At 42.2% G+C, this 27854-nt stretch overlaps 1 long non-coding RNA gene and 1 pseudogene across 1 annotated transcript in view; both read right to left on the reverse strand.

Moving 5' to 3' along the window:
* Nucleotides 1-17552: 17552 nt before the first annotated feature.
* Nucleotides 17553-20792, reverse strand: LOC149749750 (UDP-N-acetylglucosamine--peptide N-acetylglucosaminyltransferase 110 kDa subunit pseudogene; annotated as a pseudogene).
* Nucleotide 20793: 1 nt separating this feature from the next.
* The window catches only part of LOC149749751 (uncharacterized), a 180421-nt gene continuing 173360 nt past the window's right edge, over nt 20794-27854 (reverse strand). Inside the window, exon 5 of the long non-coding RNA XR_016392505.1 lies at nt 20794-21092. This is a non-coding gene — a long non-coding RNA (uncharacterized LOC149749751). The remainder of the gene's footprint in view (nt 21093-27854) is intronic.

The raw sequence follows: 27854 nt of genomic DNA on the forward strand, positions 1-27854 counted from the left end.
AGAATTCAGCTAGTCCTGTGCTTAGCTCCAAACAAGGAAATCCATCTCTCTACCAAGCATGCCATTACCCAGACTAATGCCTGACTTGAATAACAAGCAAATTGTTGTGCTTTTAATTGTACCCTGCTGTGTCACAAAGCTTGTGAGGGAGGAATGTGCCCAGCTTCTCCAGGAGAAACAGGTGAGGCCTCTAATCCCCCTTTTCTGTCACCTTCCCCTCTCCCTTTCCAATCCTTTCTCTTCCCAGCAGAGCAGAGGGACAAAAAAGAGACAGCTAAATTATGTTTAAAATGGAAGAGTCTAAAAGAAGAAAAACGGTGGTCAGTACTGACTTGGGAGAGGATGAATTATCTATCCACAGCCTCTGCAGTGTGGCCCATTTGAGGACAATCAGTGCTCTCACCGGCTTGCTGGAGGGTGATATCTGAGAGCCTAAACCAGGCTTTCTCAGCCTCAGCACGACTGCTGGGTGGGGTTGGATGCTTCTTTGCTGTGGGCCTGTCCTGTGATGGAAGAACATTTAGCCTCGCGTAAGCTGTGACCATCCAAAGTGTCCCAAGACACTTTCAAATGTCTCCTGGGTGCAAAATTGCCCCTGGTTGAGAACCACGGCCCCAAGCCCTTGCATATTGGGATGTACTTGCTCTCTCTCCCAATCTCTTCCCCCCCTCCCCAGTACACAAAACCCAAGAAAATCATGGTTCCTGTGTTAAAACTGGGGAGATCAACGTGCTCTTCATGTAGGTAGAATGAGCGGAAAGGAAAAAGACACTGACTTGCGTGTAGTCAGGGGACAGAGTGGGAACCTCCTCAACGCCAAGAGTGAAAAGAGTCTTAGGATGTGGGTGTGTTTGTGGCTCCGGCTGGGAAGTGGCAATGCCCCTGGTTGAACAAGCCAACTTTCGAACGCCTCTACCCTGTGCACTTTGGAATCGGGCTTGCTGTGGGCGAGATGAGGAGTGATGGCGAGGCTGCAGAGATGAAGGCGCCTCTGAAGGTGCTCACTGTCTCCTCCCACACTACTTGGGACAGGGAAGAATTACCCAGCTTCACAGAGATAGCCATTGCTCAGACAATGACGATCCTGTCTTGGACCTAAACATCGGGATGAAAGAGGGCTACTGACAAGACAGACGTTGTGCAAGCATGGGGTTGCACTTTCATTACAGACGTTGAGGCAAACATTTCACTCCTGGTGATATAATGAGACCTCCCTATTTTTAGGAATTTACAAGAAGCATTATTGCTTGTCCTTACCGGCCAGAAGGAAAGGCGGGAGAGAGAGCACACTGCAGTGAGCCCCCATGTCCACTAGATGGCGGAGTACATCTTCCTCAGAAGCCGGGCGGGCAGCGCTCCGGGCAGCTCGTTGGCCTAATCAAGACAAGGGCCACTCTACTTTTGGGAGGCAGGCGTCTCCTGTCATTGTCGGCACAAACAGCCCCAAACAATTGCACTGACCACACAGCTCTAAGCCACGTTCCAGGGCACTGCCGTCTGTTCAGGAGTGAATGCTGGGAAAATGAACCACGCTGCTAATTTGCTTGATTGGGGGCAAAAATAAGATCTCAAGTGACAGTGGGTGTGATTTATTTTTCCAACAAGAATAGGGGCAAAGCCATTTCATCCCCCCCCCCCCGCCCCAACTGCAACCATAAATGAAAGCAATCACCTAATTAGTCCTGAATTACTAACTGGCAGGGTAAAGATCTGCTGGAATTCAAGCTGAAGTGGGGAGTCTGGAGAAAGGGATGTGATTTCTGCAGGGGAGGAGGGGAGGGGTAGGGCAGGGTGGGAGGGGCGGGAGGGGAGGGGAAGGCCTGAAGCCCATTGTGAGGTCCTGCGCCCCTGTGGTCTGGGGGCCGTGCTGGCCCTGACCCTGGGAGAAAAAGAGGCTCAGTGATGTCTTCAGGCCGTTCATTTTGTGCAGGAGAATGACTTCATAAAGTGAAGGAAAAAGAACCTGTTGGAGAAAACCTATCCGAGAGTTTCTCTGAAAATGCTACAGATGGAGATGAACTGGCTTGGGAAGGAGAGCACAGCCCTGTGGCGCCTGGCCACCCCGCTGCTGGTGGACGCCCCAGGAAGGTCCTGTCACGGAAACGACAGGCAGATCTGAAACCAAGTTGGGCTTTACATCATTAAGAAATCCCCCAAAGGAATGGAATAAAGGCCTCCTTTCACACTTTGGGTTTTGCATGTGTCCTGAGAAAGCGCCTCTTCCCCAGCTGAGACAGCGCGCTGTCCCCGCGACCCAGTGAGCGGCCCTCGTCCTGCGGGGAAAGCAAAACAGCAGCGGGGTGGGTGCGCGCCCAGAGCTGCCCCTCTCGCAATTGATTTGTTCAGGGGTGACTTCTTGCGTTCTAGTTAGATGTGACTTTAATCGAAGTGCTTTCCTAAGGAGATTTATCACAACTGTGAACCGTCAGCTTGCACAGCTGCTGCTCTTTTAGGGAAACGCACAGGCTCGGGAGGCGGAGGGGCCGGCGCGGGCTCCCCTCTTTCCCACGGACCGGCCCGCGTGCCGCTCGCCCACCTGAAATATGTGCGCCGCGTCCTCAGAGGCCGCCGCTTCGGTGCTCGGGCTCCTCTGCTGTTTCTGGCTGCTTAACAGCCATCTCCTCTCTCCTGGGAGGGGCAGCTGGTTTCCTTTTGGGGCGCTCCCCTTCTCCCCGTCTCAGCTCCTGCAGCGGAGACGAGGCTGCCCCTCTCTCCCTGCACGCTGTGGGCTGGGTGTGCAACACGGCTCGGGCCACAGTCCCCCCACCCCCACCCCACCCCCACACCCCCGTCCCCGCCGACCCCGCTCGGCGCCCACCACAGCCGGCAAAGCCCACACGGGGCGCTCAGTTAAAGCTGAACCTTAGGTGAAAACCACGACTTTTTAGGGTGTCTTCAACATTGCATGCAACATACTTCTATAAAAAAAATTACTGTTTATCTGAAGTTCAGCTTTAACGAGGCGGGCATCCTGTGTTTTGTCTGGCAGCCTTCTAGGTTCTAAAGAAAATGTCCAGAGCAGATCAAATTGGAATCAGCCTAGGACTTTTAACTGGAGCTTTGGGACTGCTAGGCTGGTAGGATTCATGCTTGCAACCGCTGGGAGCCAGCTTTGCTATCATGTGGGGAGAGCTGCTTGAACTAGAAGCCAACACCACAGAGAGCAGACCTGTTTCATTTGAACAGGTGGATCCAGCTGTTCTTGAAGCTGGCCCGGTGGGTGGTAGAGGTCAGGGTGCTGATGGCCAGGAGGGATAATAATTTCCTACCCCTCAAATCTGGGAAGTGAAAACAGCAGGGCTGAATGTGCCCACGGGGCATGGCTTCTGTTCAACTGGAAGAGTGGTGAATGGCTATTGGGTGACCAAAACAGTCGGTCTACTATATTCTTACTTTGTTTGCTAATTGTTTTGCTGCATGTAAACTCTTTGTTGCATTAGCTCTTGTTCATGACATCATGTCTGGAGACAGGGTCTGATAGACTTACATGTGGAATTGGAGGCTTAAATTTCAAATCTGCCTCTGCCTGGTTGAGTGGCTTTAGAGTCCTCCTAACCTCTACAGTGTTGAGTTTCTGGGTCTGAAACCGAAGGACAGAGGTTATCGTAATCCATTTGGGCTGCTATAACAAAATACCAGAGTCTGGGTAGCTTATGAACAACAGAAGTTTATTTCTCATAGTTCTGGAGGTTGGAAGTCTAAGATCAGGGTGCGAGCAGATTCACAGTCCGGTGAGTATCCTCTTCCTGGGTCACAGTTGGCGTGTTTTCTCTGTAACCTCCCATGGCAGAAAAGTCGAGGGACCTCTGCGGGGTCTCTTTTATGAGGGCACTAATTTTGTGCATGAGGGCTCTACCCTCATGACCTTATCACCTCCCAAATGCCACACCTCCTGGTACCATCACTTTGGGGGTTAGGATTTCAACATATGGATTTTGGGGGAGGCAAATGTTAAATCTATAGCAGAGGTACTTTCCCCATAGGATGGGGGAGAGGGAAAGTATGTAAGCACCTGTCATAGGGCCTGGTGGGGAGCAGGTGCCCCATACAGATGTTATTACAAAATATTGAGTATAGTTCCCTGTGCCATAGAGGAGATCCTTCTATCTGTTCTATGCCTTCTTTGAACGACCGTAGCACTTGTTGTCTGTATCATTTTTATGTCTGTTGTTGCTTTGTGACTGAAAATGAAAAATTTCTATTTGTCCATGTCCTGGCCCTTACATAAAAATGTGTTCATTTATCTATTTCATATTTATTGACTACATCTTAGACACCGTGTTAACTGCTGGTTCTAGATGTTAGTAAAATATAGACCTTCCTGCTCAAAGGGTCACAATATTTGTGGGAAACCAAAAAATGAACAACCTATGTCTCTAAGAGCTTTGTACTTCCCAGAGAGAACACACCTCGTAGGTACAATGAATACATGTGTCATACGTAAATGTATAACTAGTTAATGGGATTATACACCTGAGATAACTGCTTTTCGATTCTGACGAAATGATGATGATATTTCACCAGGAGCTCAATACCACTCTGAGAATGAGGGCTGAACCCCCGACTTGACTCACTGCATCGCTTTCCTATATAAAAATACACAAGTCTGTACATACGCTCTAGAAAAAGGCTTATCTGGCATGAATTTCAGATAGCAAGAAGAAAACTTCAAGAGGTTCAGAGAAGCATCCAGAAGCTCAGATGATTGTCTGGCACTAATACAACTTGCCTGACAGGAAAATAGAACCGTAAATCTCACAAAATTAAATGATCTTTTAATAATTTCAAAACCTCCTGCTATTAATTGGAAATTCTAGAAGAATAGCTTCTTTTAAAATGTACTGATAATATGCTTTACAGCTTAATATTCAGAAGCCTATGTTTTGGCTAAGTGAGCTTCAGGAAGGAAGGAAATTTGTGGTTTACCTCCACTTACTTTGGAACCGCTGGTTCCAAACATCTACTTCTATGCACAGTCATCTTATCATCTGTAAAATGGAGGCAACTCTAAGACAACAGAGTTACAGAGATGTTGCACAGCTCCATGTGTCATTGTCTTCCTTTGTTTCAGAATACCAATGACATCTAAGCTACTACTGAAAGAGTGCTATATTATTTGGGGTCATCTAGTGCAGCTCTGTCAAAGTAAAGAAAAGGGACCTAGAATGACTATAATTTTCCCAAGAGGACACAATTATTTTATGGTAAATCTGGGACACGAACCCTGATCTCTTGGATCCCATTCCATTGTTCTTTCATTGGGTTCTGAACAACCCAGAGAAATAAAGAGAAACAAAACTCCTGTGTGCTGTGTCACTGGTACAGGGCATGGCAAGATTGGAATTGGAGCACTACATATTAAGAGGTATCTGAGAAATTCTTCAAACTAATTGAGATATATACCAGGTACATAGAAAACAGTATGTTTTATGAAGATGATTCTGTGCAATGAACAGAACTGGTAACACACACTGGAAGGTGAATTCTCGTTTTCTGGCACCTTGAAAACTCCACCTCAACATACACGTTAAAATAAACATTTGAACTGGGTCATATTTAATTCTGCATGCTCTTGTAAGTCAGCAAAATATTCCATATATCATTTAAGTTGTCACTCACTTTTTAACTTGACTTTCAATTTCTAAAAGTCTTGCCAAACATAAAACAGAGGTGGGAAAATGGTATACGGGAAGCTGCAGAGATGAAATAAGCTTATTTCACTAGGCATAAAGATGAATATCCAAACAACTTCTTCATGGCTGAAAGTGTCCAAATCTACTGTCTTCATTTTGTAGTCAACGCTTCCGGAAAAATATGCTAATGGATTCCTTATTACCCAAATGCCCCATATCAGTTTCAGTAGGTATCATTATATACTATGGAAATTTTTCTCAGTGACAGTGAAAGACATCCTGGCTGAACATCCCCCTGCCCATGACACAGAGATGATGGTCTCACGCTATCTTGAAGGCATTGGAGCCCACACTATCCATTACTAATATTAATGGAGGATAAAACTTCATATTCTGTTTGCTCTATATTTGTTAAATCACTTCTTCCCTTCATTAAACTGGATGGCCCATAATTGAGTCTGTAGTGTGTCTATCATTGGAAACAGAACAAAGTTTTGTTGGTTTTATTAATGTCATACGTTTCAAGGGAGGGTCTATTAAATAACTAAGTCTAGTTTCACAGTTACAAATAAATTATGATGTAACTTTGAATAAATTAAGCTCATCATAAAGGAAGGATGCTGAGAGTTGCTACTACCCCTTCCTTGAGGGGCTCTCGTAAAGCACTAAGTAAAGTAACAGCGGTGTATATGTATGCATATATTTTCAATGATATTTGTACAGACTTAAAAAGAACTCTACAGAATGCATTATAAAAACCTTAATGCTGTGTGTCCCTAGTTCCCAGCTCTCTCATTAAAACTACTTAAATGAACACAATCTTATCTGTTAGGATAGCTATCAGAGTACTCCAAATATTACTTCTTGCAGTACCCTGTCCCAACCATTTGCCATCCTCTTCCCATTAGTCCTCAAGTCAGAAGCCCCGAAGATCTGTTCATTAATTTATGAACACATTTCTTCATCCAGCCAAGAAAATTGATTGATCCCTTACCAAATTTCAGGCACCATTCTTCAGTATGATTTATAGGCATATTCAGGAAACACAGCAGTGATTAACACAGATGAATATAGTCTCTCTTGAGCTGAGAGGGGAGAGAAAAGTAAATAAGCAAATATAAAATCGTAAGTATAGGGCTTCCCTGGTGGCACAGTGGTTGAAATTCCCCCTGCCGATGCAGGGGACACGGGTTCGTGCCCCGGTCCTGGTAGATCCCACATGCCGCGGAGCGGCTAGCCCCGTGAGCCATGGCCGCTGAGCCTGTGTGTCCGGAGCCTGTGCTCCACAATGGGAGAGGCCACAACAGTGAGAGGCCTGCGTACCGCAAAAAAAAAAAAAAAAAAAAAAAAAAATCATAAGTATAAATATGTAAATAAAAATTAAATAAATGGATAGAATAGTATATCAGGTAAGTGTTGGAGAAAAACAGCAAGCAGGGAAGGGAGATGGAGATTGTTAGCTGGTAGGAGGAGGCTGCAATCTGAAACTAAGTGGTCGATGAGGGCTTTCTGGGGAAGATAAAATATAAGAGGGAACTTAAGGTTGTGAGAGGGAGCAAGGTGCATATCTGGGAAGTGAATAGTACAAGCAGAGGGAACAGTCAGATGGAAAGGCAATGAGGCAAGAGTGGGTTTGGAGTATCCAAGGAGCAGAAAGGATGTCAGTGTGTGGAAAACAGAGGGAGCAAAGTGGAGAGGAGAAGGAAACAGTCAGACAGGAAACAGAGGCCCACATTTCTAGGGCTGTGGACGCACTTTGAGGACTTTGCTTTTCCTGTGAAGGAGCCATTGAAGAGACTTAAGTGACATGATCTCACTTATGTTTTAACAAGATTTCTCTGGACGCCATGTTGATTAGAGACTGTAGGAGAGTAAGGACAAGCCCCAGAAGACCAATAGTTGATTCAAAGAAGTGATTACTCAAACATGGTCCCCCTCCTCTGCATCAGTAAGGACGCAGAGCAGAAATCGGCAAAAAATGGCCACAAATCAAATCAGGCTCTCAGCCTGGATCTGTGGGACTGTGAGCTAATAATGGTTCTCACGTTTAGAAAGGTTGCTGAAGAAAAAAGCGTAGAAGTTACAGAAACTGTATAAGGCCCACAAAGCCTAACTGCTTAATTCTTTTTTTTTTTTAAGGGCAACTCATTCATTTATTGTTTAAAGATTGCAAGACAACTTCTGAATTTATGTAGCACAATTTAAATGTTTTACTTTTTTGATAAATCAGAGTATAATAGAGAAAACAATTAGTTTCCAGTAATATCTATATCTCTATGCAGAATTAAGTCTTCCACAGACATGTAACCTGGAAACAAAAGCCTGTTACAATAAGCAAAGCTTCAACAGAGCTGCTACTTTTCGGGCCAGGGAAAGGTTCATCCCTATAGGAGGAGGATGTGCTATGTAAAATGGCTGCAAGGTCACAGCCTTGAGGGCGCTGGAAGTCTATTATCCTATCCCACATTAAGTAGTTTGGTGAACTTCAAACGTCCGTTCATCTGCAACCAAGCTGGCAAACTTTAACTGATATTTCAAGCAGGTAAAAAATAAATTAAAAGAAATCCTTACACTGATGTTCCTTGATTCACACTGTTAAATGGTTCATTAACATGTAATTCTGGCTAAGAATTACATTTGAGACTCCTTGCTCAGATTTTGGTTAACAGTACAAATCTTTCAGAAATTCAAGTTCTTATTAATCAATAATTTGTCAGCTAGGATACATTCAGGCATCAGCTGCAACTACAGAATAGGTGCACTGCCTCAGCGCTGTGGAGAGACATAATCCAGAACGCTACTAGCAGACAAAACATCTGTTACTAGACAGCACAGGTGCAGTACAGCAAGACAAAACCATATATTCATGTGTGCCGCGGACCAGCCGGAGAAAGAGGATCTCACCGCCCAGGGTCAGAAGGGAAGGGGTAAGGAACTGAAGTAGCACCGACGAATGGGGTCAGAAGGACCAAGACAACTGACGGTTGCAAGGCAAATTTTATTATGCTACAGTTGCAGATAATATAGACTAGAAAAAGGAAGGTTGCCAGATGGTGGTTTACATTATCTACAGACTGTCTCGGCTCAAGGTTAACTTCCCTGGGAGAAAACCCATAAACCCAGAATCATCAAAAATAACCTGCATGTGCAGGGGGGAGACAGCTTTGTTTGTCTCATTTTACATTCTTTCTGATCTCTGGGCCCTGGTGATTTATCTCCCATGGAATGGAACAAGGAGGGGAACAAGTAGGGACAGTCCCTTCGAGCGGCGGCCGCATGCCTGGCATGTCCTTACCTGCTCTCAAGGCTGACTGCTTCCCACAGGTCCCCCTTTTTTATGTTTTAACTTTTGCTGCAAAATAATTCCATGAAGTTTAGTGCCGAGAGTAGTATACTGTTGCATGAGGATACGAAACAGCCATGAGAAGATTATTATCAATAATAGGCAAATTATGGCCAGGGTAATAAATCCTGACAACCTTCCGGTAATCCAAGACTGAGGGTTTAACCACTTTAAATGATCCAGTAAAGTTTGAATTACATCTTCTGGCGAAACATCAACAAGATGTGTATTTTGTATATCCTGAATTTCAGCATTTAATTTCTTAAGATCAAGACTAATATTATTATCTGACCAAACACTCAGCAGATGCATTTTTACTTTTTCCCATTCCCAAATACAGTCACTGTACTTTTAAGGAGTAACACACATCCATGTATACTTTGCATGACAAGCTACACGCATCCTCAATTTTAATGCTGCCATCTGATCTCCAATCCCCAAAATTGCCTTTTTAAATTCACCTAACTTGTTATTAATCTGTAAATCTATGTGACTTTGTAAAGATAAAGCAAGACTGGTATGTTGAGATAACGGATTAGCAAAGTGAGCATGATGAATACTCTGTGAAAGAGCAAGACCGGCAGTAGCCACGGTAGCAGACAGAGCAGCCGAGGCAAGTAAACTTACTATTAGCCACCCAAGAAAGCGTCTCCTTCTCTGCAAGGCTTTAGAGAGTTCCACCCATGCCTGTACTCCAGTATCTTCATACCAAGGTTCTCTCAGATGTACAGGCACCATAACATACATGGGTTGCTTTAGTATAAGCACAGATTGCCTTCCTGCAGAAGGGAACATACAACTGCTAAAAGTACAATTAACACAGCTAATATTATATCCTCCTTTGGAAGAATTACCAATGTTAATAGAACCACACAAACGTGTATATGGAGGAGCAACACAAGTTTTAACAGGTGTACTGGAATAAGTTAGAGCTAGTTTCCATATATCCCTGTTCTTTTGAAATGTGATAAACCTATCTATGATGGGAAAAGAAGAGATAAGAATTGACACCTTGGTATAATCTATAGTATACCATATTTGGTTATTATTCCAAGATGCATTGCAACGTTCAAAACTGGATCCAGGAAAGTTAACAGTCATAAAAGGAGGCAATTGGTTTTTTGATTTTCTGTTAAGCATAGTAACCTTATGTCCAGCTATAAGTATCCCTTGTCCTCCAAGTAAACGCTTCATACAGAAATAATTTCCTGAATCTTCACCTGTAACCTTGGCTATAGTAATAGCGGAATCCCTAAGTGGTGAGGCGTATGAGATTTGACCTCTAATATTAATAGCTTGCCCATTTTATACCAAATGATGGTATCATTAAGATCCTCTCGTCGGCTGGTAGCCGGGCATGTAAGAGTAATGTTGGTTCCTGTAAAACGAAGGATGCCTGGAGAGCCTGACAAACTAATTGATTGATCCGTTCCCTCATAAACATCTGTATGCTCATAACTAATAGCCTTTACACATCCAGTTTCCAGATGCAATGGGCTAAGACAGACAGGATAGGTACTAAACCAGTTAGTATAATTTACATATTGATTTGTTTTATATTCCCAATAAGAGGCCCATAAACAGTTATCATTGTAAAATACAGGAAACTGTGCTTCAGACCAAGATATGGGTTGTAATAGTGGAGGATCAGGTACATAGGCCCAGTAAGTTGCTGCATTAACAGAGGGAACACATGAAATGGTTGCCAACAGAACCAAAAATAAAGTTACAGGTGTAACAGGATTATTCTGTTGTTTCACTGACTCTTGAGCTCGTGAAACCAGTTGTTTAATTTGTCCCCAAGTTGGAACATCACTCCTTTGAGTCGTCCTGGCAAGTGGTCTCCTCTTCTTCTTCTTTTTCTGAATCAACACTGTCAAATTTTCCGGAGAGGTGCAGAGCTTCTTCATCTTCTGAACTAGGTGAGCTGTGGCGAGCCATCTATTTGCTTGACTAAGCGCTCAGGAAGCCAGCAAGGTCCAGGCGCTGATCTGGGATAAGATACACACGTGACCACGTCCCCAAATCAACACAGGATCAGGACCACGCCAAGTGCTGGTTAACGGATCTTTCCAGAGGACCTCCGGAGATTAAGAGGCCAATCTTGGCTCAGCCACAAACCTTCCCCCTGCAGAGCAGCCAAATTTGTCAACAGTGAGAACATTTAAAATAAACAGAGCATGATTTATAAGGTTACGTGGTGTTGTTCTAGACAATTCCCCCCTTTTTATTTTTTCAATAGTTAGCTTTAAAGATCTATTTGCACGTTCTATAATACCTTGTCCTTGAGGGTTATATGGAATGCCTGTAATATGGGTAATTTTGTAATGAATTACAAAATGTTGCAAAAGCAGCGGGCCCATTATCTGTTTGAATAATTTTGGGAAGGTTCATGAAAGCAAAACAGTGTAATAAATGAGTGATAACATGTTTAGTAGCTCCTCCGGTCTGTGCTGTAGCACAGAGGAAATCAGAGTAAGTATCGATAGTGACATGAACAAACTGTCATTTCCCAAAAGACGGGATATGAGTAACATCCATTTGCCATAAATGTCTAGGTAATAATCCACGAGGATTAACAACATAATGTGGAACAGGAAGGTGAGGTAAGCATTGTGGGCATTGCTTAACAATTTGTCGGGCGGCTTCACGAGTAAGGGAAGATTGTGTGTGTAATGTAGCCGTCGACTGACGGTGTAGAGCGTGCAACGGCTGTGCTGCTTGGGAAGCAGTCTGATCATAACTTACCGTAATATGAGGGTGTCCAGGACATGGACCATGAGTATCAACAGTATGAAGATAATGAATGCAGTACATTAGCCATTCTTGACAGCATGACGAACGGAAAGGAGGAGTACAGTAAATTGGGACATGTCCTGCTTTAGGGAAAAGAGATTGAGGAGGAGGAGTAACTTCAACTCTATTCTTGGGAGGAAAATGTACAGGATAAAGATCACGTTTACATCGAGTTAAAACATCTGCAGTCGCATTAAGTTTAGTCAATGGACCAGGCAAGTTAGAATGAGCACGGATATACAGACCTGCAACAGGACCATCGTGGGAACGAATAAGCTGTTGAAGCAAACGAAAAGAGGATGATAATTCAGGGTTATTAGTATGTCCTATGTCGCAGTCTCCAGAAGAAATCATAAGCTAATAAGATATTTACTATCAGAAAACAAATGAAAAGATATAGAAGGCAAATGTTTAAAAGCCATAATGACAGCATACAGTTCAACACGTGGAGCTGAAGTCAAGGAAGTTTCTTTAATGAGGTTTGCTCCGTCGTCAATGATTACAGTAGCCACTCCTGAAGAAGAACCGTCCGTAAAAACCAAAGGTACATGAGGAACAGGCTGTTGCCTAATTATAGAAGGAAAGATATGAGTTAAGTTTGCTGAATTGGATCAATTTATCAGCAGGGTCATGGCATTCCAAGGTACCTGAAAATCCTGCAAGAGCAAGACCCCATTCATTACTATGTTGAAAAAGGCAATTTTGTTGACTAACTGAATAAGGGATAATAATTTGAGAAGGTTCTATACTTATAGGTTGTAAGCATCTAGTTCTACCTTGCATTATTAAATTACTAATAAGTTCATAATAAGGGTTAATAACTTTAGAGGGTGTAGTTTTCATATGAATCTATTCAATAATTCCAACAGTTTGCCATAAGACGGCAGTAGGCACATGAGGAGTTGGACAAATTATGAAGAAAATTGGAAGGTGAGTATGAATCCTAGTTAATTGTGTAGAACTGATAGATCTATTGACTATTTGTAAAGCTTGAAATCCTTCTGGAGTCATAGAGCGTGAAGAAGAAGGATCTGAGTCACCTTTAAGAACATCAAAGAAAGGCTGTAATTGAGCAGTAGTAAGTTTTAAGGAAGGCCTTAGCCAATTAATATCTCCAAGTAATTTTTGAAAATCATTTAATGTTTTTAAATTATCAACTCGAATTTGCAGTTTTTGAGGCCTAATAGTAGTCTTATCAATGTATTTTCCCAAATATAAAAATGGAGATTGTCTTTGAATTTTTTTTGAGGCAATGACCAAGCCAAATGATTGCAAGGACTGTTGTAAAAACTGAAAAGCAGTCTCTAATAAAGAAATATTATCAGTGGCTAAAAGTATATCATCCATATAATGTATGAGATATAACGATGGAAACCTTTTTCTCACAGGAGTCAAGGCCTGAGCCACATATTTTTGGCATAATGTAGGACTATTTGCCATGCCCTGAGGCAATACTTCCCATTGAAATCTCCTCATGGCTTCCTTAAAATTTAAGGAAGGCAAGCTAAAAGCAAAATGTTTTCTATCTTCAGGAAACAAAGGAATAGTGAAAAAACAATCTTTTAAATCTATAACTAAAAGATGATAATTGTGTGGTATGGCTGTTGGAGAGGGTAGGCCTGGTTGAAGAGCTCCCATTATTAGCATAGTTTTATTAACAGCTCTTAGATCCTGTAATAACCTATATTTTCCAGATTTTTTCTTGATAATAAAAATAGGAGTATTCCAAGGACTACTGGAAATTTCTAAATGCCCTAATTGTTCCAGTACTAATTGTTCTGCAGCTTCTAATTTCTCCTTTGTGAGGAGCCACTGGTCCACCCATACAGGGTCATCAGTCAGCCAAGTAATTGGATCAGCAGTGAGTGGAGGAGAATCCAAGGCTCCTAAGAAAAACCCAGACCTAGTCTATCATTTTTTATTATCACATCAATAGGATAGACAGTTCCTTGTTGATTTGTTCCCAGCCCTTTTGTGGGAAGAAATCCTTGATCCAACATCATATTAGAGACCTGAAAGTTTGGACTATAAAGTAATACTCCCATTTCTTTTAATATATCTCGGCCCCAGAGGTTTAAAGGCAGCCCAGGCAAAACATAAGGCTGGAAGTATCCTGAATGGCCCTCACTATCTTGCCATAATAAAAACTGACTACTTTGCATAGGAGAAGAGCTTTGTCCTATTACGTGAAGTTCTGTAATAGTAGGACTAATGGGCCAATGTTTAGGCCAGTGTATCTGCGTCATAACAGAGACATCAGCTCCAGTGTCTAACAAACCTGAAAAAACCTTTCCATTAATGGTTCATTTCATTTCTGGACGTTCTTTCCCTATCTTCTGAATCCAGTAGGCAGCATTAGACGATCCAAAAGCCTTTGTTTCTCTCTTTTGATGTTGTCAAATTTGTCCATGAGGTACAAAGGGCAAAAGTAGCAATTGTGCAATTTTATCACCAGGAGAAATAGTTATTATATTTTTAATAGTTTGTGCCATGACTTTTATTTCTCCTTCGTAGTCAGAATCTGTGACTCCTGGCATAATAGTTAAACCTTTCATGGTGACACTACTTCTTCCCAATAACAGTCCCATCAAACCCTTGGGTAAAGGTCCACAGATGCCCGTAGAGAGGGCCTGAGGACCCATTTCAGGAGTTAATACATATCGGGCGGAGGTACTGAGCTCCAGTCCTGCGCTTCCTGGTGTTGCTCTGGAGAGCGAGGATATTGTATGTTTTTGTTTTTGGTTAATGTCTGATTGATAATTTGAGGAGGATACACAGACATTGCCCTTATTATTTGTTGGGGCCGGGGAAGGCCCCGGGAGGAGTTCCCCGACAGTGGTGGCCCATCCTTGTGGGCCACTGAGCAACCATCTTGTGCCCAATGTTTTCCCCTGTTGCATTTAGGGCATAAACCAGGGATTTTCTGACCATCTGGAGGTTTTTGAGTAGGGAAGGAAGGACTAGGGTTAGAATTAAAAGATCTACATTCTCTAGCAAAATGACCTGCCTTTCCGCATTTAAAACAAGTCTTTGTTTTCTTTTGACTGTTTTTAAACCCCACTTTAGTTAATGCTGCAGCCACAGCAGCACCCTGTATGTAAGTAGGCCCAATGTCTGCACAAAGGCGAATATAATCCTCCAATGTTCCCCGTTTTCTCCAAGGTCGAATCGCAGCCTGACATGCATTATTAGCATTCTCAAAAGCAAGCTGCTTAACTACAATTGTACCAGTGAGTCCGTCCACAATGAGTCTCCCCACCGCCTGTGACAATCTATCTACAAAATCAGCATATGGTTCATCAGGTCCCTGTCTAATTGTTGAAAGATCCTCAGTTTTGTGTGTAGAAGGTCATTTCCTCCAGGCTTGTAATGCCAAATGATTTATTTGAGGATAAGCAACAAAGGGATAAGTTAATTGATCTTGTAAAGAAAGATATTGTCCTTCCCCAATCAGCATATGATAATCAACTGGAATATTATGGGCAGCATTCTTTTCTGCTTGTTCAGCAGCCCGTTCATAAAAATCAAACTTCCATATTAAATAATCTCCACCATTTAAACAAGCTCGTGCAATAGACTTCCAATCGGCGGGGGGGAAGAGCTTCTCCTGTCAACCATAGCAGTAGGAAAAGGAGCAGTGGGCCCATATTGAGCACAGGCAGATTTTCAATCTTTCAAAACTTTAAAAGGGAGAGACTGATGCTCCTTAGTAGCTTGTTGAGGATTATTAGAATCAGGTCTTTCTATGACGGGACAACGGAAAATAGGATCTTCTCCTCGTTTTATTGCTCCTCGTACAGCGCGCTGCAAGGGACTGAGCATTTTTACAGATGTAGATTTTTGAGGAAGACAGTCCTTATTAACCTGCAGCTTTTTCACTGACTTATCTATCATAGCCATTAGAAAATCATCCTCAGGATATTTCTCTCTTTTATGTTTAAAAGCCTCATCTGTTAAGTCCAAATGTTCCTTTTCATCTAAAATATTTAAATTAATTAGCTCTTTCGGTTTAGGAAGTGGCGACACAGTAGCTGATAATACAGTCTCTCCTTCTGTCAGAGGCTTATGTCTTTCTGACTTTACATTCAAATCAACACTATCATGAGAAGAATCTAAACATATTTTTATCAGAGTCCACAAACTATATGTAACAACAGGAGTATGAGTAGGCCCTCGAGACTCATAATAATTTTTTAAATCTTCTCCAACTTTCTGCCAGATTTCTATGTCAACAGAGCTGCCATCAGGAAACCAGGGAGATACACCATGGATATGCTGTAAAAATTCAGTCAACTGTGAGGTAGAAACTTTATTACCCCGAGCTTTAAGCATCGAAAGTAAAACCTGAGCAAATAATTCACACTCCTTTGAGCCCTTCTGCCCCATCTTATTTTACTTCTGACTATTGCCTTATGCCTCTATTAGTTTCACTTTTACTGGTGGCCACACATATTTTGCATAAGGGTTCTCTTACCTGCACTTTCTTTTTCTTTTAATTGCCTTCACGCTTCAGGTCCCTGTTCGAGTGCCACTTGCCGCGGACCAGCCGGAGAAAGAGGATCTCACCGCCCAGGGTCAGAAGGGAAGGGGTAAGGAACTGAAGTAGCACCGACGGATGGGGTCAGAAGGACCAAGACAACTGATGGTTGCAAGGCAAATTTTATTATGCTACAGTTGCAGATTATATAGACTAGAAATCGGAAGGTGGCCAGATGGTGGTTTACATTATCTACAGACTGTCTCGGCTCAAGGTTAAATTTCCTGGGAGAAAACCCATAAAACCAGAAGCATCAAAAATAACCTGCATGTGCAGGGGGGAGACAGCTTTGTTTGTCTCATTTTACATTCTTTCTGATCTCTGGGCCCTGGTGATTTATCTCCCATGGAATGGAACAAGGAGGGGAACAAGTAGGGACAGTCCCTTCGAGCAGCGGCCGCATGCCTGGCATGTCCTTACCTGCTCTCAAGGCTGACTGCTTCCCAAACATATGTTGCCTTGTTTAAGCCTCAAGCCCTCGATCCTTTGTTGAAATACAATAATTTCATTCCTATGGTTTTCAGTACCAAAAACTCAGCCTCCAGGAGGGCTAAAGTCTAATTTGTACTCCAAACCAAGTAGCAGTGCAGTTCGCTACTACTGAGGCTGAATCCATAAAGACTTCAAGACCACGTCCAGAAGACAAGTTATTATATATAATACCCTAGAAGGTCTGAAACATAATTATCATATACATAGCTGGTCCTTCAGAGCTTTTTACCTATAACATGTTTTTTGATGAAAGTTATTTAATGTACTGGAGATAACTGTGACTTACTGATCAAATATTTGAATACTTATACTTACCTGGGATTTCATTTCTGCTGAAAGAAAAAGGAAGGACAGGACCCACTAAAAAAAAAAAACAAACTTTAGCAATGAAAGTAAAAATCTTAACACACACTATCACTTTTGGAAGCAGCATAGAGGGGCAGTCAACGGTAAAACACTGGTGAAATAGGTCAAAACTCTAGGCCAAAAATCCATTATTATTATCATCAGTGACAGTACCACAACTGTGCCCTTCAGAATTAATAATCGCTCCTAAGAAACTTCATTTGGCATCAGAAGATGTGTTTAAGAGAAACACTCTGGGAGGTTTTGAATCAGACTTGGTTTTTTCTTCGCCAAGTTACAGGAGAATTTTTAAAGTGGGGGGAAGGGAAGAAGGAAACGGACCAGTAAAAGAATTTAAGCCATCATCTATAAACCAACAAAGCACTGATAGTTCCAAACATTATGTCACAAACTGAAATGACTGATGTAGGCTCAAGTGGTTTATAAAACCTATAAAAAGACTACAGCAGCAAAGTCCCCATTTATCTGTAGAGTTCAGAAACTAAAACAAGGAATATTTTAGCTTAAAACCTTATCTCAAGAGAATCATATACACTTCACATGAATAAAAATACCTGAAACCAAACATTTTTAAAAGCTCCAATACCCAAAATATAAAGAAAAATATTAATCCAGAAGACTCAATCAATCCATGATAATCACAAAACGGCTGGGCAATCTCTATCTCCCTTCCACACTAACCATCCATCCCATGGAAGACCAAGGGAGATCAGACCTTCCAGACTTACCTTCCAGACCTTCCAGACACCTGGCTGCTGCAAAATTCTATGGAGACTCCTTGTGGAACAGCAGTTTCCCATCTCTTGTGTCTCTCCCTATCACGATCATGATCATGCAGGAAGCAAGTCTGGCTGTGCTATTTCTTATCATTGTCTGTCACCCATCTGCAACATGGTATTGTACGGATAAGGAAAAAGTAGTTCCCTTTCCCCCAGAAGGTTGAGGCTCAGGTACAGGGTAATTCTCCTGTGCACACAGTCATTATTTAGGCCGACTCAGTGACTTCAACAGGCTTAATCATGTGATCAGGTTTGTTGCCAGCTGCGTAATGCTCCCACATCTGTAGATAGAGCCGCTCTAGGTCCATTGTGTATCGTTTGGTGTTGAACAGAGGGCTAGATGTTCTCTGCTTCCAGACTTTGCCACGAATTTTCTTCAGGTATTCTAGATCAGTTCCCAGTTTCACAGCTATGTCTTCATATTCTTGACTATTTTTAGCAATAAGCTCAAGACAGCCTAAACAAGTGAGCTGGGAAGCTGCAACTCGGGAAGCAAGAGTCTCTCCTGGCATAGTCACCATGGGTGTCCCTGACCAAAGGACATCCATCCCTGTGGTGTGTCCATTACAGAGTGGAGTGTCCAAGCAGACATCAGCCAGCTGGCCTCGCCGAACATGTTCCTCTTTAGGAGCAACAGGTGAAAAAATGATACGGTTCTGGGGAAGGCCCATATTTTGTGCGTGCTGTTGAATATTAGGTTCTCCTACTGCTGGAAAACGCAACAGCCACAGTACACTATTGGGAACACGCTTCAGAATATTTGCCCACATCTGCAAAGTAGATGGGTCAATTTTATATAACTGATTGAAGTTACAGTACACAATGGCATCTTCCGGTAACCCGTACTGAGAACGTGTGGTTACAATAATGGTACGGGGAACCTCCTCTCCAGTGGCAGCCTTAATGTTGATCTGGGTAGTTGCCAGTCCATTGCTAAGACTGAATCCATTAATTGTTATCTGAATTTGTCCTCTGTTAATCATTTCAATAACTGCCTCTGCAATAGTATTCATAGGAATGACAGGCATATTAAGAGCTGTATTACTGCTGTCTGCGGTGTCTCCTCCATCAGGACATTTCATCTTGACAATTTGCACATCTGGGAGACTATCAAGAAATGCTTTGAGGTCGATGCCATTCAGCACAATCCGATTGTCATAAATGTGCCCATTGGACTTAAAATCGATGACTGCTTTCTTCTTCAGGTGGGGGAACATATTGGCATGATCACCAATAAAGAAAGTATGGGGCATATAAGCCAGTTTCTCAGAATACTGCTCAGCAACTTCAGCAGGTGAAGTTTCCTGATCAGTGATGATATAATCCATGAAAAGCACGCCACTGGTCCCAGGGTAGCCCAGCCACATTGCCTGAATAGGAGCTGGCCTGAGAGCAAAGAGTTCATTTCGAGCACCCCTGGTATAACCATTCATATTTACAAGGATGTGTATACCATCTTGATGGATGCGATCAGCTGCTTTCCCATTGCATGGAATCTGAGAAAGATCAATGAAATGATGGGCTTCTGCCATCACCTTCGCTCGGAAGTTTGTGCCATCATCTGGGCTCAGGGCATAACAGAAGACCTCAAATTTATCAGGATTGTGCGTGCCTGGAATAGACTGCATAAGGTGAGAAGTAGGGTGATTCCCAAAGTCAGAACTCACGTATCCTACACGCAGTCGACCATCACTGAGCTTCAAGTCTTTTGGATGTTCGTACGGTGGTTTATGAAGGACACTGATCTCATCCAAGCAGAGGTTCCCATGGCTCTCAGCAATAGCCTTCCTGAAGCCATGAGAAAGAGGATACAGCATACTATGATGAGGCTGCACAGAAGGCAACCTATTCTTCTCCAGCTGGTCAGCCACAATGCTGACCAACTTCTTCATTCGCTCATCATAGTCTGTCCAATCACAGACAATCTGCAGGCAATGAGCCAAATCACAATAAGCGTCAGGAAAGTCAGGTTCAAGCTTCAGAGCAGTGCGATAAGAAGCAATTGCTTCTGGAATATTCCCTGAATCCTTGTGAATGGAAGCCAGATTGCTGTGGGCATCCGCAAGTGCAGGGTTAATCTGAATGGCACGAGTATAACACTGCAAGGCTCCCTGAACATCCTGCATCTCCTTTAGAGTGTTTCCCATGTTACAGTAGGCGTCAGCAAAGGTAGGACTGATTCGAACAGCCTCCTTATAATGCATCAGAGCTTCCTGCAGTTTTCCCTGCTGCTCCAATACACTTGCTAAATTTGAATGGGCAACAGCAAACTCTGGGAAGACTTCTAATGCTTTACGATACAAGCGAACTGCCTCTTCAATGTTTCCCTGGTCTCCTTTGATATTGGCCAGGTTATTCAGAGAGTCTGCATGGGTGGGGCACAGCCGCAGAGCTGTATTATAACAATCTTCTGCTTCGGCAACACGGCCCTTCTCTTCCAGAGCGTTGGCTAGGTTGCAGTAAGCATCAGGGAAATGTGGTTGCAATTCAATAGCTCGCCTGTAGGTGTCTATTGCCAGATCCATCAGGCCTTGCTCATAGTATACACAAGCCAGGTTGGCACGTACCACTGCATGATTTGGGCTCAAGCTTAGGGCACAAAGGTAAGCTGCCACAGCTCTGTCAAAAATCCGTGCCTCTTTCAAGACATTTCCTAAATTGATATAAGCATCCAGAAAATTGGGGTCAAGGGTGACAGCCTTTTCAAAGTGATGAATTGCAAGCCAAATCTCCCCTTGTGCATTGAAAACACAGCCAAGATTACTCCAAGCTACTGCAAAGTTCGGTTGCGTCTCCACTGCTTTCAAATAACATGCCTTGGCTCCTTCCAAGCGACCCAGGGCTTTGAGCAGGTTCCCCAGGTCACTGCGAACACAGTACAAATCAGGATTGCACTGAAGAGCAGAGACGTAAGCTTGTACTGCCCCTTGCATGTCGCCTGCTGCTACCAAAGCGGCTGCCAGGTTAACATAACCGTCGATGAAATCTGGCTTGAGATGCAATGCATGCCGGTAATGCTCCATTGCTTCCTGCAACTGCCCTCTTTCCTTGTACACATTCCCCAAATTCGAATAGGCTTCTGCCAGAAGAGGGTTCTGTTTAATTGCCAGAGTACTAAAGTGGGCAGATCTGTCCAGCCTTCGACACTGGAAGTGTAGAGATGAAAGTAATAAAAGTACTCCAGTATTGTCAGGCTCTTGTCTCCACAGCTGCATGCAGCGTCTCTCAGCTGCCTCAAAATCTCCTGCCTGATATTCTCGATGTGCCAACTCAGCTAACCCTTGGAAGGAAAGCATACGTTTCGTTGGTTCTGTGCTGTCAGCCACGTTGCCCACAGAAGACGCCATCTGGAGCTTCTGGAGAGAGTGAGAAAAGGGGGTAATTGAGTCCCGCTGCCGCCACTACTGGCAAGAATGTTTCCAGAGGTAGCAAATACGAGGGCAGCAGCCGTACCACTGCTTTGGCAGGCTTAAGCGGCGGCAACAGTTACAGGCACCGAACCTTAGGAACTCTGGTTGGCCATCTACCTCTCACGCTCTTGAAATCTTAATTCTTAACCCTGCCCTCTTCCACCATTTTTCTCCTAATCAGGGAATAAAAATTACCTATACACTTGCCTTAGAAGAAATCAAAAGTCAGTAGTCCAAACACTTTTTAAATTTTTGTTTTCTGTCCAGTTGGAAAGGAAATACATGATTGACTTTACTTCATCATTCACGTAGTCAATGTGGAAAACATTAGGGCCGTGTATTTCAATACAGTAAGATCAGAAAATTTTAAATTGGCCTTCCCAAACCACTAATAAGTAACCAACGTTGTATATAATGCTCAAATCTTAGAGACTGAGTTTGATATTTTAAAAGTTCTGAAAGGATTAGCTAATTTCTCCTCATCACATTTCTCATGCCTCAAACCCGAGTATTACTTTTTTAAAAATAAATCTATTTATCTTTATTTATTTTTATTTTGGCTGCGTTGGGTCTTCAATGCTGCGTGCAGACTTTCTCTAGTTGCGGCGAGCGGGGGCTACTCTTTGTTGCGGTGCCCGGGCTTCTCATCACAGCAGCTTCTATTGTTGTTCCACAACTCTATGGGTTCCTTTTTAGTTCCTATGAAGAACCCTAGGAATTAGTTCATGGAATTATAAGTTTTTGCAAACTTGTCAAAAGTGAGATATTTTAACTTCCATCAGGTAAGACCAGCGTCTCTTTCTTTGCCAATTTTCCTTCTATCATATTCCGCTATGTTGGATCATATTGGAATGGCCACAGGCTTTTTTGAAATCTGGCTAAGGAGATTTTCTTTTTTCTGTGGTACGCGGGCCTCTCACTGTTGTGGCCTCTCCCGTTGTGGAGCACAGGCTCTGGACGCACAGGCTCAGCGGCCATGGCTCACGGGCCTAGCCGCTCCGCGGCATGTGGGATCTTCCCGGACCGGGACACGAACCCGTGTCCCCTGCGTCGGCAGGTGGACTCTCAACCGCTGCGCCACCAGGGAACCCCTAAGGAGATGTTTTAAGTGAGGCTATTATGTGATTTTCAGACACCGCCGTATGTAATTGACTATATACTATCCCATTACAGGAATAACTTCCAGTACTCATACTGACTACTCTACTGACTTAACCTAGCACAAGACACAGAAGCATAAGGACAAAAACCACCTTACAATATAGCCATGTCTTGCACTTCACAGCTCTCAAAGCATGTGCGTTTGAAGAAGAAAAAAACAACTGAAAAGTACAAAACCAGAAGCTATTCTGTGGAAAATTATTTCAATCATCAGGCATGTGAAAGATAAGTCAAAGATTCAGCTCTCATCAATGCTTAGTCAAAACGGAAATTTTCTTCTGTCAGGAATATACTCCAGGGGCTTCCCCGATGGCGCAGTGGTTAAGAAGCCACCTGCCAATGCAGGGGACAAGGGTTCGAGCCCTGGTCCGGGAAGATCCCACATGCCACGGAGCAACTAAGCCGGTGTGCCACAACTACGGAACCTGCGCTCTAGAGCCCGTGAGCCACGACTATTGAGCCTGCGAGCCACAACTACTGAAGCCTCCGTGCCTAGCACCCGTGCTCTGCAACAAGAGAAGCCACCGCAGTGAGAAGCCTGTGCACCGCAACGAAGAGTGGCCCCCAGTCCCTGCAAGTAGAGAAAGCCTGCGCACAGCAACGAAGACCCAACACAGCCAAAAATAAATAAATAAATGAATATACTCCATCAACAATGTGTGTAATGGAATGGTGTATTTTATCAGAATCCCTGTAATGCACAGACCTATAGCAGTACTGAAATCAGTAATGCATTTATAATAGTAAATACTTATGAGGAAGTAATCCATAGAGGTTTTCTCAAAGTTAACAATGAAAATTAATGTGACATTATCAATAATAAATTGTGAAGCTGAAATAAACTTTTCTAAACTATTAATAACTAGAAGCAAATTCTAATCAACCATGTTACAAGAAACCTATGTCTAAAAACTGCAAAGTTTATTTCTTAAAATTTTATTTCGAAAATACATAAACTGTCGTACGAGGAGGCAGTTAAAGAATATATAGCTAAAAGAGTGGGGGAAAAGTTTTATAGAGACACATCTGGCAGTAGTTAATTTTTAAATGTCATTTTTCTAGATTTTGTGACACCTATAGTATTGATATTTGAAAGCATTTAAAAAATTGTAATTTGAAGATTTGCTACTTCCAGGTAGAATAAAATATTTTGAAGCAAAACAACGTTTCCACTGAGAAAAACAAAAAAAGCCAAATGAAATAGCCAGCATTCAATCAAAAAGTTCTAGACAAACCAAGAGATAGAATCATATGGCTAAAATTCTAAGAAAAGAACAGATAATACAAAAATATTTATATAAGATATTGTGTATCTTTATCAGGAAAAGTCTTTATCAAGAAAAGACTTCAAAATCATCAGAATTAATATTATATTTTATTTATTTGTATGTTATATTTACATATAGATATTTATATATTTATATAAAGAACTTAAAGATAAAGCCCTAGTTAAGGCAGTGACAATAGCAGTAGCAGTGGGAGTGAAAAGAAATGGTTATATTCAAGCATATTTTGTCAGGAAAAGTCCAAGATCAAATGTCTGACTGCATACATGGGATGGATAGACGGAGTGGGAAAAATCAAAGTTAACTATAGAGGTTCTAGTGAAGATGGGGTTGCCGTCACCCAACCCAAGGGGCTGCGATCATCCCCAAGGTCTAGGAGACTCAAAGGGAAGGTCATGGTCAGAGGCAAAGTTAATTGGTGGGAAAATAAGACTCCCAGTCTCTCCATCTCCTTATACCAGTTTTTTTTTTAAACATCTTCATTGGAGTATAATTGCTTTACAATGGTGTGTTAGTTTCTGCTTTATAACAAAGTAAATCAGTTATACATATGTCCCCATATCTCCTCCCTCTTGCATCTCCCTCCCTCCCACCCTCCCTATCCCACCCCTCTAGGTGGTCACAAAGCACCGAGCGCATCTCCCTGTGCTATGCGGCTGCTTCCCACTAGCTATCTCTTCCTTATACCAGTTTTGTTTTTCTGCTCATATACGTAGCAGCATTTCATTCAAGGGGAAAGTCATTGATCTGACTGGTCAAATTAAACAACATAGTTCAAGGCACATTTACAGTGGTTAGTTCCTCCACAATTTAGAAAGTCACATTCACAATTTCCCTCTTCCTATGCCGCGGAACACATTGGCCATTCCTCCAAAGTTTCCACTCCACAGAGTGGACCAGAGATGACGTTAGCCCAGAACTGAGAGCTTGGCATGAGATGGTGTCAGCCCCACGTAGAGCTCTGGCATAAGTTATAACCCAACCCAGGTCTACAGAGAGCTCTGCATGGAATCCTGGGAGTAAACTCAGCCATAATAATGTGATTCTGTTTTTCATTTGCTTTTCTTCCTTGCTTCACTTTCCCTGGCCACTCTGACAAACAAACTTTCAGGCATTCCTGGGCCACTCACTAACTTTATTCCATTTAATGTCATCCAGATTCCCAAGAAAATTACTAACTATAAGGAGGGAAATTTGGAACATGGTGAGTTTTAGATGCCTGAAATATACAGGTCATTGAATCCAGTTAAGTAGCAAATTATCTGGATCTCAAACATGCCAGTAGAATAGCAGACTAAGCTCAATTTAATGTACTCTTACTGGAGACACATGTAAATTCTGGGTCAATTTTGAACAAGTTAAAAGCACCTAGCTGAGATTAAAAGAAAGAAAGGAACACCTGCATGTTTCAGAAAGGAACAGAGAAATTAAATCCAGAGAAAGAAGAGCGGACTGATGTCTGTGGGTTCCGTTCCTTAGTATAGGCCTTATGTAAATAGGGGCTGGAGCTAGAAATCTAACATTACCTTGAGGCCAGGAATTTAGACTCAGGATGGAACAATATTGAGAAGTTGGTACAGATATCCTACAGAAATTTCATGAGGAACTGCTTAGTCCATTAAGAGGGCCAAGGGCGGTGGTGAGGAAGATTGATATCTCTTGAAAACCTTCAGCTACAGAAAACATCAACACCTCTGAAAAGTAGGCCTGTCCTTCCCAGCGTTGTGATGGCCAGGTTGTCACTAACCTGTAAGGCCCTGTATGAATCAGAAACTGCAAGGAGAGTAATTCAAAGAAAAACAGATGCAGGATGGGTGTGGCAATAAATCCTAGGACCCTATCAGAAACAAAATTAAAACCACTCTAAAGGGAAATTTTAACAAACCAGAGCAGAGAGTATCCTAACCAGAACAGAATAATAATTCTGAGGAAGTTACTTTAGTTATTTAAGTAATATTCAATGCATTTCCATGGCCAGGCCCTTTTGAAGAATTCTAAAACATATACGAACAATTCGTTTACATCTTATATATCCGACCATCCAGAGCAAAATTCACTTAAGTACTGTACTGGTGGAAATTGGGCAGCACTATGGAGACAATAAAAAGGTGTTTACCATCAAAAAACATCAAGGTAAGAAAGAGAATGTCTAATTTTTAATTATCCTGTGGTTTATTGAAATCTTTTGGAAACCCAAAATAGAGAAAACCTAGGAGGCAATGAAGACTTAAATCTTTAGAGATTTATCAACTCATCTATAAAAGCTTTATTAATCTCTTCTTTTAATATCATTCCTGAGAGGTATAAATGTGTCCAGTGATAGGGTTGAAGAAGCCTGAGAGAATTTCAATTGTTTACTATTCTTGGTCAGCTATTAAGACCTTTCAGGAGCATCTTGATTTTCATGGCATCATCCAACAAAAAGCAGGATATCTTACAGAAAGTCCTGGTCCACTTTTTGGCTTGCTTTTGTGTTTATGTTTTTGGTTTTCTCACATTGGGCGGTACATTAGGCTACCTATTGCACACTCCCTCATTCATGCATGCATTCATTCAAACAATATTTACTGAGTTGAGATATTTAATTAACACCCAATAAATGATGTTTAGATGAATGAATGCGCTTTTTATCAAAGTAAGTGTAAGTACTGAGAAAAATTACAGAATGTACGATCCCAGCCCCACAAAAGCGTATAATTGTGTTGAGGATATAACACATGCTGGTGAAATAACTAATATATCATATTGGACAGCTTCTAAGTTCAAAAATGAGTTTTTATAAATAATCAGAGCCTAAGGAGGACAAAGAAGGGACAGTTCATTATGGGTTGAATCTATCAATAAATGTACATTTCAGATGAGATTTGAGATTGGCCTTAAAGAAAGAAGAGGACTTAGATATATGAACAGAGAACAAAAAAGGCATGGTGATAGCATGTGCATAGATAGTGTGGCCAATATTTACGTTCTTCATTAAAGACAGTCAGAGATAACCCAAATGTAACTGTTTCCATGGGTCCATTCTCAGTATCCAAACAAAACGGCAAATCCTATCTTAGTAAAACTAATGAAAAACACAGTCTTTAACAAAGACATTGTGAAGGAAAGGGGGAGAGAAAGGCTTGCATCCCACACCACACAACAAAACTTATTTAATTATTTGTTTCATTTTCTCCCTCTGAAAATTTCCTCTCCCTCTCTCTGTACGTCTCTCTTCTCCCACATCTGGCCACACTCTACCAGCCACCTTTCCAGATCTTTCCACAACTCTCCATCCTAGTTTCATTATGCCACAAGTTGAACATCTCACAGGTCTCCAGGATGCATCCTCATCACTTATTCCACAAAGACAAACAAAGGACACTTCTCAGGATCACGTTTCTTGGAAGGAAGAGGTCACGAGGAGTGATTATAAATAATATAAGGTGGAGAGCAGTGACTTAAAATACCATTTTTTCCTCTTAGAATGTGAATGCAGGGAACTTTGGGAAACTAGAACATCTAGAAAGGATTCATTGATAATTATTTATTTTCAATGAATAAAATAAAATGTAATAATACGGCTAAACTCTGACAGTTTAACCTTTTCAAAAGTTGCTTTCACACACCTTCACTATTGGGATGTTTGATAAACACATCTTTCTTCTTTCTTTGCAGATACTGGCACCAAACTTTCAAACAATAAGAACCTTCCCGTAAGTCCCTTGCCAGGCAAGATTAAGGTATAACAATCCAAACAGATTTTTGAAGAAGATAACTGGTTGAAAGCACAGGAAAAGAGCTGGGTTTCTCTTTTTTCAACAGTCACATAATGAGTAATGTGGCAATTGGTTTACAAAGTCTCTCTCCATGAGGGGCTAAGGTTAAGATTAGAACTTCTGAGGCCAGAAGAGCAAAATAACTACAACAACCCACATATTTTCAAGAGCCGCCCTGTGGATGTGAGGGATTGATTTTTCCCACGCTTTTTTCAGCAACCCAACTGGTGTCTTTAGTAAATGACATAAGAGAATACAGTGTGGCCAAGAAGGCTTAGATTGCCTTAGCCCCA

The sequence above is a fragment of the Delphinapterus leucas genome, chromosome 3 (assembly GCF_059928025.1).
Source record: "Delphinapterus leucas isolate spDelLeu-1000000601 "Yukka" chromosome 3, BTC_Dleu_Yukka2, whole genome shotgun sequence".
Taxonomy (NCBI): Eukaryota; Metazoa; Chordata; class Mammalia; order Artiodactyla; family Monodontidae; genus Delphinapterus; species Delphinapterus leucas.